At 42.4% G+C, this 16,594-nt stretch overlaps 1 protein-coding gene across 1 annotated transcript in view; it reads right to left on the reverse strand.

The window, feature by feature from the left end:
- Positions 1 to 16,594, reverse strand: part of RABGGTB (Rab geranylgeranyltransferase subunit beta) — a 446,107-nt gene that overhangs the window by 365,390 nt on the left and 64,123 nt on the right. The window lies entirely within an intron of this gene.

Below are 16,594 nucleotides of genomic sequence, written 5' to 3' on the forward strand. Positions count from 1 at the left end.
AGGGGAATTTGGAGGTAGGGGGAGGATCCCATGTACATGTCAATGGCCTTTGTTTTTTAACAATTCATAGTTCTGCCCCCCTCTCTCAATAAACCCAAAAATGGACTGACACACAGTCTCGCACAAAACAGAACATGTGAATGACAAATGGATATGAAGTGACAACATCCTATGAAGGTGATGCATGGCAGAGACAAGTCTACGCAGAGTCTGGTGCTGGCATCCGGCCATATTTTCCAAGAGTACAACCCACCACCAGTTACTCCACCACACAGCATGTATTCACTTACTTTCTAGGTCTTGAGCTGGTTAGATGTTTTTCAGTTTCCTCCCCATCCCTCTTCATGCATGCACCCAGTGAGGCAGCAGGGAGGGGCATACAACTGTATGTGAGGGGTGCTTCCTTAAAGCAGTCCTGTCTGTCCCTCTACAGCAACACTGGTCACACCAGCCTCCACCAGGAGACTGCCCCACCATATCTGCCTCCAAGTACAAACCACCACAACACTCCCCCTACCCCTGGGAGAGGCAAGTAGCAGTGCCCCTTCACTTCTTCCTCTTCCTGCCTGGATCCTCAAGTGCCACGGCCACTAACTGAACTCTGGTCACCTGGTTGCAGTCAGGGCTCCATCACTCTGTGCCACAGAGCCAAGCTAAAACCATCTGCATCCGTGGCAGGGCTTTTCCTCGGACTCATCCCCTAAGAAACACATGAAATGCAGGTGAGGGTCTGGGCTGATAATTTGATAGCCATATGGACACCTCATACTTTTATATGGAAGCATGTGTAAGTAACAACAAACAGAACTGGCAGGGTCACATCATGGCATGCACCTGCACTGTATGCGTGCACTAAAGTGCTGAATTCTGTGTAAAATTGTCAAATTCTTAACAGTGGATGGCATGAAACAAACACAGGACTCATCATGGAAGTCCCCAGGTGTTAGATCAGACGGATTAACATTATTAAACAAATAATCTAGTAGTATATAATCTGAATGCACCAAAGAACATTTAAAAATGATGTATTAACATATCTCAACTTGGCAGTAGGAACTTTCATCAATTTCTGCAATGAAGAAATAGCAGTATGATCAGAATATGGACAAATTAGATGAATTAATTTGCAAAATAAAACATTTATAAAGTTATAACATTTTGGAAAACTTCTGTGTTCATGATAAATGCATTTAAATGCTAAGAAATGGATTATTCTGCTCCCAGAGCTTCACTGAACTTTTTAACTCACAAAAATCTTTCAATTACATATATGATGCTGAACATGGTTTAAGTATCTCAAGGCCTGCACTCATTCTATTAACTCACCATCTAGGATTGTATCCTAGTCACATAATATCTTAATAAAATTAATAAATATCTTCTGTATGCCTTTAGAAATGCCTGTTAAACTTTAAAGTTACCTATGAAAGGAGAGCAAACTTGCTCAAGGTAAAAGATATACAGCCAAACTCAATAGTAAGTAAAATTGTCTCTGGGATTTGCGATATAGTTACTTATGGAAATTACTGCCAAACCCAGCCTAGTAAGGCTACTGGGTCTATATTAGAGCGGTGAAATGGCATTACAGCGAATGCCGTTTCACCAACACATATAGACATAAATCTGAGAACAGCAAAGTCTCAGGTCAGCGATTTTTTTTCCCGGGGAAAAATATTGCTTGGCCTAAGCTGTGACATTGGCCTTTACCCCACTGTATTGCTATCTCTGAGTTGGTATATTTAGCTGGGGAGGGGTGGGGAAGGCACAGCCCCCCACTTAGTTATGTTTGAAATTGTGTTTATATGTATTTTTGGTGCTAGCAATTTCTTTCCCAGGGAAATAAATCACTGTTTTGAATGTTTCCATTTTAATGCGGTTGGTGTTTACGTGTCGCCAAAGAGGCATTCGCTATAACACCTCTTTGAGCTTTTAATATAGACCCAGGCTACCCACTTTCTTGGATTACTTTGGATTATAATGGAATTGGGACTCCCCTCCATTTCCTCCTCCTTCACAATTTAATCACTTTTAGTCCTTCTCCACATACAAATACTACATATTATAGCAACCTTACTTAGAAATCTCTGTAGCTTTCTTGTCCTACCAAATGGCATGTAGTGCAATGTGCACATTGTTATATTTTTCAGCTTTTTCCATTGCACCTTTGGGCCAAAAAAAAAATGTTTTTTTTTCAGAGACATGAATTTGCATCTCTATGGTTTTCCACTGGCACGTTCCAGCAAACCATATAATCTCATTCTCCTTCCTGATGGTGATCTGGAAGGGTCTCAATTATTTGAACTTTTCAAAGTTCCAATGTCATATATTGGCACCATATGATCGGACTTTGAAAAGTTTGAACGTAAAAAGCAACGGCTCCATATGGCGCAGAATGAGAAAATGTCCCTTTTCTGCACTGAAGTGCGATCTCGGACTTGGTATATTTAAGTAGGGGGGGTGCTTGCCCCCCTGCTCAGAGCATTAAGTTTTTTTTTTATTTTTTTTATTATATTTTCGAAGTTTCAAACTTGGCTCATATGTTGTCGAACATATGAGATTCAAAGTTTTGAAACTTTGAATATATAATATACACCCAGATATGGACAAAAGTTTGCAATCAGCCTCTGTTGACCTGTTTTGACAGAGTAGTTCCAAGCACAGAGATCCCCTGCCTTCCTCCCCTCTGTGCCATTCAATCAACTCAAATATTCTCAATCCCATCGATTTCCAATAGTCATGAACATCTTTGACAAGCCACATCATATCTCCCACCCTGCCTCATCATCACGAAATCCTGAGAAGATGACCTCCTAAACATCTTGAAGTGTTTGTCTGCCATCACAATCTCCAGTGAACAGTTTGCAAAAATGTAGAAAGTAGCACCCTTTAAATCGAATGCATTCTTCCTCAGAATTAATACAAGGAATGTCTAGAAGTCATAAATTTAATATTAACCAGATATGGAATTAGGTGTTCAGGGTTAGTTCTTGCACCTTTATCACTTATATCAAACTAAGTTAGGGTGTCGGTTCTTCTGCTGGAGTCTATTTAAACACAACCAAGAGTTTGTGCATCATGGCTTCAGTATCAGCTACCACATTACAAGCCTTTGATGTACCCAAGATTCTCAAATTCCTACTTTGAAACAGAGTTCAAAGTTTAATAATTTAGCTCTTCAAACTAGGCTACTAAATCCAGAGAACATGTTCTCTACAAGTTGGTTAATTTTAATAAATTTTAGTGCTTTTGTTCCGAGAAACAAATATAGCCATCAAAGAAAAGAATATATGAACATTATAATAGTACCAATGCACTTTATAGGAACTTTTTGTGCCATGAATTTACGAAGTTTACATTTTTTATTCTAGAAAAGGTTTCTAAAGATGTGCATGGGGGATTTATTATTACTTAAAGACTGCGCTGGCAGATTTTACTGGCCAGTGATATATTTCCTGGCCTGAATGAAAATCTGTCCATAGCATCTACGCTTAAATAGCACTCCAATTGCTTGTCCCACGAATTCATTGTTGTTTGCATCCCTAATTAAGTTCTTGCTATGAAACAAAAGCACTACAACTTATTAAAATTAACTGACTTGTGGAGAAGGTGCTCTCTGGATTTATTAGTCTGGTTTAATAATTTTGTAGTAGCGTCATCGCCTCACAGTAAGACGCTGTCCGGATCGATTCTCAGCTAGAGCGTCTTCTGCGTGGAGACATGCGTGAATGGGCGTACCTTCATTGAAGGTTGTGCGTCAGGCCTGGCAAGCCGGTACGTAAAAATCAACTGCCAATCATTAGCGGACCGGAGTTCCGCTGTGGTGACCCCTAACCGGGAAAAGCCGAAAGACACAAACAAACAAATCTTTACATGAGCCCAAAATTAGTATCTATTAACGATTGTTGCTAGAAATTTAAGGTAGCTGTTTGGTTAGCTAAAGTGGTTATGTGCTATTTTGACTGTTGCTCAAGGGTCAAGGGTACTGTTAAAGATTTTTATCAGTCAAACCCACTTCACTACAGTCCATTTTACTGTTCAGTATCCCAATTTATTGTGCAAGATGGATTAATGGGAAGCTTGCTGTAATTACTTATAAGTCACCCCCTCCCCTGAAACTTTCAATACAACATGAAAGTACTGCTGCTTTGGGAACTTAATGTACTGTACACGTTTAAGTGTATTAACTGTTTCACTCATAACATCTAGGATTCCACTCTACAGGGGCCCGAGGGCTGGCCGGATTTCCAGAGCTCCACCTTCCCCCCGTTAACCTAACCTCAGCTAACTCAATCCCACTCAGATGTCTGGCTGATGCCATCTTCAGTTCTTTCTTGCCATGGCTGAAGAAGTTACAAATTTCCAGGATTGCCAGAAAACAGTGAGACTTTAGGACCAGTCCTCTTAGGGGCAAAGAGCATCAATAACAAGGCACTAAATTGTATCTTCCAGTGTTAAATGAGCCCTGAGGAAAAGGAGGTGTCTGGTAATGGAAAAGAGAGGGAACATGGGGTAAAGTGAACAGTGTATATACTCAAACCCCAGGAGATTCCTGAAAAGATAAATGGATGGCAGGCGGGAATTAAATTTCCAATCCTAAAATAATTGACCTTCTAAAGTTACAGTAAGTTCTTAACATATTTGTACTACCTTCATTATAATATTCCCTGCTGCAGTCATAACATCTAGGATGACTCGCAGATCTCAAGTACCAGAAAATATGAAGAGTTTTACAAAGTGTGGACCCTGTAGAATAGTGGTGCTTAAACCTGCCCTGGTCCTAGATGAAGATTACAGGCGGTAACATTTTCAAAAGGTGAGAATCAGTAATCAGGTAACTGCATCCAAGATGAAGAGTGGAGGAGGAGAATGCAATGATTGACGTGGTTACTTTTTTCCCATGGAAAGGGTAGCAGAAGCAGATACAGTCAGCTTACTATTGGGATACAGTCTGCTTATTACCAGGTTTTCCCTCCTTTCCATTGGCAAATGAGATGAACAGCTGGTCTGACTTTCTAATTTGTTTAGTTGTATTAAGGAACTCTGCCTTAACTTGCTCTAGCAGGGAATAAGTCTTCAGCTAGGCATTTCTTCAGATGACATACCTTGTAGCTGCTGTCCTGCATGCTTTATCAAGTACATCTCATCCACAACTTGTGGCTTGCTTGGCAATTTGGGCACTGGGGTTGCATTACTTGAGCATATCCCCTTTTAATTCCTTTTCTTTAATCTCCTCTGATTTAGACTTAAGTTGAGGTACAAGACTTGATACTTCAGCATGCGAGTCTAGCAGTTAAGGATCCTAAAGGCCAATTTTGCACAAGTGAGCTTCTTCCCAAAGAGGTCAAGTACCTTACTCTCCTTGCCACTGAGAAAGGGATTTCTGGATGGAGCCAAAGTGTATCTCCTCCTGGTATCCATAAACAATGCAGGGCAGTCAAAAGAAGGAAATTGTGGGAATCCTGGACCCTGTAAAATCAATCAGGCTTCACTGGAGCCATAGACATGAGTCTGGGTCCACTGACACATCAGAACATGCATCATATGAGTAACTCCAAGACTGGAGATAAGGTTTTGATTCCTGCAGACCCATATATTCCCTGAACCTTAACTAAGCCTGGAAGAATTCCTTTGTCTAGCATTTCAAGGATTCCTTCATCTTGGGAAAAGTGTCTCTAAATGAGAAATCTTCTTTTGGAGAAACACAGAACAAGGTACCCTCAGTGTCTGATTCAAAGAATGAGAGGAGAGACACCTTGCCCACAAAAGGTTAGTTAAGTCTCTCTGTCAGAGGTATCCAAATCCTCCTCAGGGTAGGTTCCCTCCTTTTCCTCTTAGGAGGAGGAGTCCCCAACACTGAAGGAGCTTCCTGAGCAAGTGGGTTAAATTTCAGAAAACTCAAGATCCTAAGCCAAAAACAGACAAGGAAATTCACAGCTTGGGCTAATGTAAGCTGGTTGGATTTGGATGGCTAAAGCCTCAGTTTTGTACAGGTAGCCACCTTAGAGGCCTCTGGTCACAGGATGGAGCCCAATACCTCTATATATTCTCCACTAGCATCCTCTCAAACAAAATGTGTGGAGATAATGCTGTCCCATTTGCTTGTAGTAGTTTAGGCAATGGTACCAGAAGACTTTTGAGTGGCCTCATAACAATCCAGCTGCACTACTGAAATCAGTCTACTGGTTTCAAGAAGAGTCGCACCATATGCTTCAGTAGTGGCGATACATAGTACAAAGGCTGTAAATGTACCTCTCTGACGTTGGTGTTGCTGGGCCTAAGGAAATCCTCAGATTTTGAAAGGTTTTTATCGATCTCTCTTCACTTCTCTCTCAAGTACTTCTCTGAGTACTTTTGATGTATCAATGAACAGCTAGTGAAACACTTGGCTGATGTCATGGCAGAGCAGGGTCAGACAAGCACCTTCTTTAGAAAGTACAGTTTTGTACCTACCATAAATGTAGATGTCTGAGAGGTATGCATCTGCAGTCCTAACAAATGGGTTGTCCTGGCCTCAGGCAGCCCTTCGGTCGGCCGGATTCCAAAGTCTGGGTCTGGCCTCGGCTGATGTCGCACTTCACCCGACGTCATAGCTGCAGTTCAGCGGGTATAAAGGCATCAGCCGACACCATTTTCCTCAGTGTTTCTTGCCCCAGATGCCAGGTGCCCTCTAGGAAGGCTAAATTTGGATAAATGCAAATATTTCCAAACAATAGAGAGCAAATTGAAATAAACATGTATATACATATATACAAACAAATACACCATAATAGATTCCCCCAGCTAGCTACAAGATGGGCAATTACCCTAGGAGTACCACAGAGGGGAAGGAGGGTGGGTAATCCTGACTGCAGATGCATACCTCTCGGACATCTACATTTATGGTAGGTACAAAACTGTACTATGTCCTTCAAGGATGCATCTGCAGTCCTAACAAATGGGTAGAATACCATAGCCAAACTGGGGGAGGAGGCACTAAGAGTTTATGGTGTAGTTAAGATCCCTTGCAAAACAGCAGTAGCAAAACCTGCTCGGGATCTGGAGTATAAAGGTAGATTATAATGCTTGGCAAATGTATGCACGGAGCTCCAAGTAGCAGCCTCTAAAATGTCTTTGGTAGCCACTCCTCGTAGGAAAGCTGTAGTAGTGGCTGTAGCCCTTGTGGAATGAGGTCTGATGTTTTCTGGAGTTGCCTTTCCATGAAAAGAGTAACAAAATCTAATGCAATTTCCTATCCATTTTGAGATTGTCTGTTTTGAAATTGCTTTTCCTTCCATTCCTGTTGCATATGCTACCAGAAGCTGGTCAGTTTTTCTATTGTTCTTGGTTCTGTCCAGGTAGTAGTGCAATTGTCTGTGTACATCCAAAGTATGCAGCAATCTTTCCCCCCTGTTCTGTGGGTTGGGGAAGAATGTTGGTAGGTGTATTGCTTGGTTTAATGATACCCTGGAGACCACCTTTGGCATAAAGGTAGGATTAGTTCTCATGGACACTCTATCCTGATGGAAGATAAGGAAGGGTTGTACTGCCATTAACGCCTGTAATTCAGAAACCCTTCTAGCTGAAGTGATTGCAAGCAGGAATGCAGTTTTCCAAGATAAGTACTGTAATTCTGCTGTTGCTGCTGGTTCAAAAGGGGGAAGTGTTAACTTTTCTAACACAAAGTTCAAGTCCCATGTAAGCAATGGTGGTTTCCTTGGTGGCTTTACATTTTTAATTCCTCTGAGAAACTGCCTGAGTAGAGGTTGAGAAAAGACTGGAGGATCCATGTTGTATTCTGCTGAAATTGCTGATGCATGAATCTTAATGGAGGAGTAAGACAGACCATTGTGGAAAAGCTCTGCTAAGTATTCCAGGATGTTAGCTATGTTTGCAAATGATGCATCTAATCCTTTTGTTTCACTCCAAATGAGATATCTTTTCCATTTTGCTGAATAAGTTCTCCTTGTTGAGGGTCTGCTAGCCTCCAAGATAATGTCTTTAACCCTTTGAGATAAATCTGGGTTATTTTGCCTTATGTAATGTTCCAAGCAGCTAGTTGCAGTGTTTTCAAGTCTGGATGCAGGATTTTGAAGTTGTTCTGTGTTAGCAGTAGAGGTAGTAGGGGTAGAGGCCATGCGTGTTCCCGGGACATACTCCTCAGTAGTGGGTACCAATGTTGTCTCGGCCAGTCTGGAGCTATCAAGATGATCCTCGGGTGATCTTCTTTGATCTTCAGCAGCACTTTGTGCATCAAAGGAAGAGGTGGGAATGCATATGCTGTCAGGTTTTCCCAACTGAAAGATAGGGAGTCCACCCTCCAAGCAAGTGGGTGGTATGTCCTTGTGCAGAATTTCTTCAATTGGTGGTTGTGTGGGGACGCGAACAGGTCTATTTCTGGCAGTCCCCATTTCCTTGTGATGGTTTTGAAGATGTCTGGGTGCAGCAGCCATTCGTGGGTATCCGTGGTGGTTCTGCTTAAGATGTCTGCCAGTATGTTTTCTTTTCCTGGCACAAATATGGCCTGGAGCTGAATGTTGAAGCTCAGGGCCAAATTCCAGAGGTCCATTGCCATCCGGCATAGAGGATAAGAATGTGTGCCTCCCTGCTTGTTGATATACCACATAACTGTGGTGCTGTCCGTCCTTATCAGCAAATGACCCTGTTGAAGGAATGGTCTGAATGTCTGAACTGCCTGTTTTACTGCCAGCATCTCTTTTTGATTTATGTGTAGGTTCATCTGGTCTTGAGTCCATAAGCCTTGTATGCACTTGTCCACCATGTGTGCCCCCCAACCGAGGTCTGAGGCGTCCGTGGTGATAGTCTGGCTTGGGTGAGGCCTGTGGAAGGGCAATCCTTTGTTCAATTGACAGGCCTGGGCCCACCACTGGAATTCTTGTTTCAGGCATGGAATTATTGGAATTTGGGTTTCTAGGCTGTGCTTGTGCTGAGACCATAAATTCCTCAGGTACCATTGCAACTTCCTCATATGTAGTCTGGCATGTGGAATTAATATTATGCAGGATGCCATGTAACCCAGGGCTTGCAGTATTTTCCTTGCTGTAAGCTGGTTCTGCGTTGTCAATGCCATGAAATAGAGTGGTAGCTGCTTCTGTTTTTCTGCTGTGAGGAATGCCATCTGGTTTGATGTGTCCAGTTCTGCACCCAAGAAGGTTATCCTTTGGGATGGTATCAGCCTTGACTTTTTTGTGTTGATTGTGTATCCCAGGGCTTGCAGCAGGTGAATAACCTTTTTCAAATCTTTTGTTAATTTGTCCTTGCTGTCCGCTTGTAACAGGCAGTCGTCCAGGTATGGATAAATTTGAATTCCCTGGAGCCTGCAATGAGCAATTACTGATGCCAGGCATTTTGTGAATACTCTGGGTGCAGTAGATAAGTCAAAAGGCAATGCTGAGAATTGATAATGCTCTGATCCTGCAAGAAATCTGAGGTATCTTCTGCAATTTGGTCGTATGGGGACGTGCAGGTATGCCTCCTTGAGATCCAGAGTCACCAGCCAAGACTCCTTGCCCAGCATGGGAAGAAGCTGCTGTAGGGTCAGCATCTTGAATTTTGGAACAATGAGATATGTGTTTAGAGCGGACAGGTCGAGGATAGGTCTCCATTGGTTTTCCTTTCTTGGTACCAGGAAAAGCCTTGAATAAAAGCCTTGTCCTTGTTCCATAGCCGGTACCTTTTCTATAGCTCTCATCCTTAGTAAGTGGTCTATTTGCTGTAGAGCGTTTGTCCTTTGGTTTGGAGGTAGGTTTGGCATTCCTCTCTTCCTTGGAAGAGTATGGAAGTGAAACCTGTAGCCTTTGTCTATTGTCTGTAAAATCCATTTGTCTCCTGTAATGTAATGCCAATTTACTGAAAATAAGGCTAGCTTTCCGCCTAAGGATGCTCCCAGTTGTTCCCTGGTAGGCGGTTTCAGAGCCAAGTCACTGTGATTGTCCTGTGGAAGTGGTAGTGGTTGGATCTGTGGCAGTACTTCTCTGGCTGTTAGGCTGCCACTGACGTCCCCTGTAGGCACCTCTGGATTGACCTCTGCCTCTAGGGCGTCTATTTCTGCTTCTCTGTGCTCTGGTGGTTTCTGGAAAGGACCAATTCTTGGAAGGCCAGTTCCTACTAAATCTCGGAGGCTGGACCTGTAAGAAATCCTTTACTGTCTGGACAGATTTAGCTTTTTCTTCCACCTTCTTCAACACTTGCTGTGCAGGGGAACCAAACAAACTGTGCTTTTCCATGGGAGCATCCAAAAGTTTTGACTTTACATGATCTGGTAAGGATTGCTCTTTTAACCATGCATGCCTTCTGATCACTGTACCAGTCATAGCTGATCTAAAGGAAGCCTCCAGTGCATCATAGCCGCATTTTAAGGAATGATTACTGACCTGCTGAGTGTTATGCACCAAATCCTGAAGGGACTTACGGTCTAAAGGCTCAGGCGAGGACAGTTTTTTAGTGAGCTGATCTAACAGAAATTCCTGATACTGAATCATGTGGAATTGACAGTTTAAGGCCCTAGCCGAAAGAGTAGCAGAAGTATAAACTTTTTTACCCCATCTCTCCAATGCCCTAGATTCTCTTTCAGAGGGGAGGGGGTTTTTGGCAGAGGCAGTTGCTACAGCTTTGGGGCCCTGTGAAATAGTTTCAGGATCTGCTATAGGAGCCTTATACAAATGATAATGTGTGTCCGGAACCCTGTAGTATCTGTCGGGCTTAGCAGGGGCCGGAGGCAGTGAATCAGGGGCAGTACAAGCATCATTAAATGCATCATCCACAACTGTAAGTACTGGAGGAATAGCTAAAGGCCTATGCTGTGGTAAATGTAAAAAGGTCCTAAGCCTTTTCCTAGAGTCTGAAAAATCCTGGCCCTGCCATTGAAATTGTTCCCTCATAGCATGCAAGGTTTCCCCAAAAGAAAATTCCTCAGGAGGAGAGGCAGAAGGTATGGAATCCTCTGCATCAGAGTCCTCATATGGAGAATAAGGGCCTTCTGGAGGATTTGTATTTTCTGAATCATCAGAGGAGTAATCTGAAGAAACTGGCTCAGGGGGCTCCGCTCTAGGTCTCTTCTCTGGAGGTGGGTGAGAGGCCCTGTCAGGGTGAGACTGGGTTCCCCTGATCAAAGAAATGAGATCCTCTGCTAGACTAAGCATTTGAGTATTAGTGCTAGGCCTGTGAGAGGGGGTTTTAGCAGGTACGGCCTTTGAAGATTTTGCTGCTTTGGCCCTGGCAAAAGCCTTAATTGACATGGATGCAGGGGGCCTAGCAGCTCCACGTGCAGGAGTAGATACATCTAAGGGGATAGTATCTGATAAATCCTGAGAAACTGTAAGAGCAGGCGGATTTTCCGTAGCAGATTCAGCCATGCTGGAAGAGGCCTCCGTAGTAGGAGGTATGCTTTCGGCTGAAGGAAGAACCGTGGACTCCGTTTCAGCTGAAACCGAGACACTCGCGGTTGGCTTAGCCGCGGTTTCGGCCGAAACCGCGGACCGCGAGTGTCGGTCCTTTTCCTTACGTTTTTTAGCTAAATGTGAAGTCGGAGTCTCCGACGGCATGATATAAGCAAAAGCGGAGCCGAAAAACTCCTCTGCAAACTCCGACCGACCTCTAAGTGTCCGTCGGTTGAAGGAAGCACAGGCTAGACAAGCTGCTACGTCGTGGTCTGGGCCTAAACAAGGTAGGCAGTAAGAGTGGAAATCTTTATGAGGTATTTGTTTCCCACAAGTTAAACAGTTATTCACTTTTTCTGACATCGGCTGAGGCAAGAAAGAGTCCCCAACGGGGTACTTAGCTTTTTAGAAGTCTTCGGTAGTAGCAATCTCTGGTTCTGACCGACCGGCACTTGCGAACAGCTTCTGCTTCGGGCGCCACGCGGCAAGAAAGACTAAGGAAAATGGCGTCGGCTGATGCCTTTATACCCACTGAACTGCAGCTATGACGTCGGGTGAAGTGCGACATCAGCCGAGGCCAGACCCAGACTTTGGAATCCGGCCGATCGAAGGGCTGCCTGAGGCCAGGACAACCCATTTGTTAGGACTGCAGATGCATCCTTGAAGGACATCTAGTTAGTTCTGGAGAGATTTTGCATGAGGCTGGATTGTATTTTGTTAAACTCCATAGTGGGAAAAACTGGCCACGTTTCATAGTTTCATAGAAATTCCAAGACCAATGAGTCTCATGACCATTCTTGACTTGCTAATATTCTCCCCTCAGGCCGTACCTCATTTCTTCAGGATGGCCAAACCGGTTAATCCTGGAGTAAATTTGTGAATACCTATCCAGTTATCTAGTTTATGTTTAAATGAAAATAGTGAGTTAACTGATTAACATGCGGGGAAGTCTATTCCAGAGATTCAGGAAGTACTGGTTTATAAACTTGTCCTTCACTATGTTTCATTTCTCTACTGATGAAGATTTAGGTCCCTGTTTTTACTATTGGTGGAGATACTGGAACCTTGGAGATCTTTCTAATTGTTTGATATGTTTGGTGAAATACTTTGGAGAGAAGGCATTATACTCTACCACTGGCCTGATCAAAGGTGAGTATACGGAGGTGATTAGCTCTTAGACCTTGATGTTATTCCTCTTGTAATTAGCTGCACTAAATAAAAGGGATATCCTAACAACTGTTATCATGATTGCTAAAAGACAGAGAACTGTTAACCGAAGTACCTAGAGCCCCACGTACATTTTTTATTAATTTATAGAGGTATGCTGTCTAGATAGAAGGAGGAGGAGAGGAATTCTCCACCAAAAGGGATGATACCATACTTTAACATTTACTTCAAGCTCATTTTTAGCACACAAGCTTGTTAGGGAGAGTTCATACCGGAGAGCTTGGGTGTCACAGGTTGACTGAACAACAAGCCCAAGTTTGCAATCAAATGAAAACTTTGTTAACCAGTGGTTCTAGCTCTGTACTTGGAAGATCTGAGAAGTAAATATCAAAAAGAATAGGTCCCAGCACTGTGCCCTGAGGGTGGAACTAGTAACTTTCATAATTTCTGAGGAGGGACCTACAACTCACACTATGTCAGTTTTGTCTTTTACCCAGTTTGCTATCCATCTTACCAATTTTCTGCCTTTGCATGATGACAGCATGAGGAATTATGGTGAAGACCTTGGCCAGGTCAAGAGACAATGAGTGCACTGCATGGCCACCGTCTACAGCCTCCATAACCCTTTCAAAGACATATACCAGATTAAATGGGTAGGATTCACAAAGCCAAATTGTTGCTCAAATCTAGCAAGATTCTTGAAATCATAGTTTATGAGATCAGTTTATAATAAATTTCATGGCTTTGCACCTGAAGCTTGTAAGCAGGACAGGTATGTAAATTAACCATGTCTACTGCAAGGCCACCCCTATGAAGGGATATCACCACTGTTGTGCAACACGAATCAGAGATAAAACCAGTAGCTAAACTTAAGTTAAACAATTTGAGAAGTGAGTTTGCGAGGATACATTTATACTATCAATTAAGGAACCATGTATATTGCCAGGTCCCATGGAGAAGGAATTTTATTAACCACTACATTCAACAGTGCCAATTCTCTGTTGCATATTAGTCAGCTTATAAACAGGGTAACATGCAGAGATGTATGAATCAATCATTCTCCAAAATTCACAATCACAAAGTCAATCGACTTCTAAAGAGGAGTCTCTCAGGACTCCCAGGAACTCCTTACTGCGACCTGGCTCTTATGGGTCATCTCTTGAATGAAGTGGGCAAGAAAGTCTACTCTATCCTGATGAAGAAAGCCTTTATTTTATTTGAACACGTTAACCGGTGTACTGCACAGCTCTCCATGGACCTTTTTCAGACTCATTCCAGGAGCAGTGCCTGGTAAGTAACTGCTCTGAGTCGCACAGTTAGTCAATGGAGGCTGTGGGAATCAAACCCTGGACTGCTGAACTACAGGAAACAACTTATCAGCTCCTTAGCCCTGTGTGTCAAATGCCAGACGCAACTCTATAGAACAGTCCACTGGGGTCCAAAAAAATGCTAGTATTCTGGAGATGGGAGCTGGACTCTGGATGGCTGACAGACAAAGAGCACGAGAGAGACAAAGAAGACAGAGAGACTGACCTACATTATAGAAGCAATCCAGGGTCAATACCCTTTGTAGCTTCTCCAGAGAGCGAGTCTGAACTAGACAACTGTCTAAATGGTGTAGATGTAAATTCCTTCGGTTATATAATGAGCTTCAACAGAAACCAGGCACCTGGTAAAGACCCTGGCAGCATTAGCTAATCAAACAAACAGATAAAGTGGTAGCTGTATCCCACTGCTTCAGACTTGAGAAAGCACTGGCCTCTGTGAATGGAAATCTGTAGGCATCCTTTAAATCTACGGCAATCATTAAAACTTGATGAAGCAAGAGGAATAAGAAGGCTGGAAATTACAGCATTTTGTACTTCAGCACTTAAATGTTTTTTTAATTCAGATACAACTAGGTTAGGCCTCAAAGGCCAGTCGTTTCTTGGTACCAGAAACAATCCTGAATAGAATCCCTTAGCCTATTTCTTTCTTTCCTTCCCTATTATTCTTCCACAGCTTCTAGAAACATGCAAATCCTCCAAAAAGACCCCTCTACTAGATGCCTTTGGTCCTTCCACTGGAGGAATCAGATGACATTTTAGTACTGACAAAACTGCTGCCTGAAGCTTTGGCAGAATACCAGCAGAATTAATTTGTCTTCCCTAATGACTTTTCCACTTTATGAAAATACATCCAGATGGCCTCCTATTCTTTTGGGGTTTTGAAAAGGACATGGGGAATTAGAGGGTTGGAGTGGGGTTTGTAGCAAGAAGGAAGACAAAAATGCTGTACAGTACAGTCACTGCTGCCAGTTATTTGACACTTGGCCTGCAGGCCACAGGCCTCCTTTTCTGATCTTCTTGCCATTTCTGTTTCTGAAAGAACTTTTTACTCTGACTCCTTCCCTCTTATCCTCACACCAGTAAAAGGGCTAGCATTTAGAAAGACAGTTTCTACAGTATGGAGGGTGAAATAGTTTGACCAATTCCATTGCCTTACCATTCTCCTTTGTTTTCTGTTAGCATCTCCTTTTTAAATCACCATCTTAACCCAGAGGTGCACTTAATGAGCTGTGCTTTCACATCCTCTGTCAAGGGTTGCATCCTCAGCCACGCATGTCTACTAATGAATGACTCCATAGCAGCAGTTCTGGATACTGCATCAGTCTCTGTACCATAATTACATTTTTTTTTCTTTTTTTTTTTTTTTATTTATCCTTTGTTGACTGGGTTAGTCCCACTATGCTAGCAGACTCTTTTCAGGGGAGACTCCAGGTGGTGTTTATAAACTAGGGGAAATTTGTCCAGGGTATCCAGAACTTCCCCTACAACACTCGTGGTGTGGGGAGCTTATGAATGAGAGCTTCTGTTCCATTTCTGGCATAGTAGAGCCCAGGAAAACGCCATGCAAAACATGGCAATGGAGGAGTGAGGGGTAGAGGCAAATGCCAACTCTTGAGGGGTGTTTTTTTTTTTTTAAGTCAATATGGAAATAATTGATGTGGAGAAGTGAGAGGGAGATTGCATAGAAGACATGGAAGAAGTTTTCAAAAAAATGTATTTGGAGATTCAAGGAGTGAGGAGGGGCAGAAGGAAGATGCAATTACAACCCCTCCAGTCAGGGAGGGGGGGTTGCAGGATGATACACTGGGAGAATTTCAGTGTGAGATACATCATGGAGAAAGGTGATGGAACTGAAAAATATGGAGGACTGACAAGAATTTAAGAAAAGAACATTCGCAAAAGTGGTTGGTGAACAGAAGAAATGGACATTTTTGGGAGAATATGAAAAAATATCCACGGAATAAATATATTGTAATTTTTTTTCCAGGAGACACAAAAAAAACTAAATATATAATTTCAGACAGACACTGAAAGAGAAACTGTTGAAAATATTTATTAAAGAACTTCTCCAAAGAAGTGAAGGACATTTCTAAAATACCTAACAGAAGACTTTGGTTAGGAGCTTGGGACTGTAATGTGATTTTGAAAAAGGAAATTAGAAAAACTGCACATATTCCTATCTTGATTAATGTTGATGTCCACAGAGTTGTTAAGTATTGGGAAAAAAAAAACAAAAACATGTTTCTGCGGGAGGGAGGGACATTTTGAGATTAAATGTGATAAAAGAAATGTTATTTATTTGAGGAGAATGGCCATGATGCTAGAAATAGGGTTGGGTGGGTGGCCTAACATGGGTTGGGAGGGTGGCCAAATGGTTAAGGTGTTTGCCTTGCAAACACAATGTGTAGGGTTTGAGTCTCACAAGGGATAATTGCCTGGGTTTAAAATTGCTCACAAGGACAGTTAGCTTAGTACTAATCTATGAACCTATGAAAATGTGAAAAGAAATGTTATAAATGCAAACAGGACATTTACGGATGGATTGTGAGAAAGAGAAAAGTTTAGAATATAATATTGAAGGACAAAATAGTGAAGAGATACATACAGCAAAATTGCAAAAACAACAACAAAAAGTTACAAAGGGAGACTAATGATACCAATCAATAAGAAAATGTGAATAATGCACAAAAAGGGGAAGGGGAGAGTGAAAGTGGATCAGAAGTT

This window comes from Protopterus annectens, chromosome 10.part0, assembly GCF_019279795.1.
Source record: "Protopterus annectens isolate FY-2018-M chromosome 10.part0, PAN1.0, whole genome shotgun sequence".
In the NCBI taxonomy this organism is placed as follows: domain Eukaryota; kingdom Metazoa; phylum Chordata; order Ceratodontiformes; family Protopteridae; genus Protopterus; species Protopterus annectens.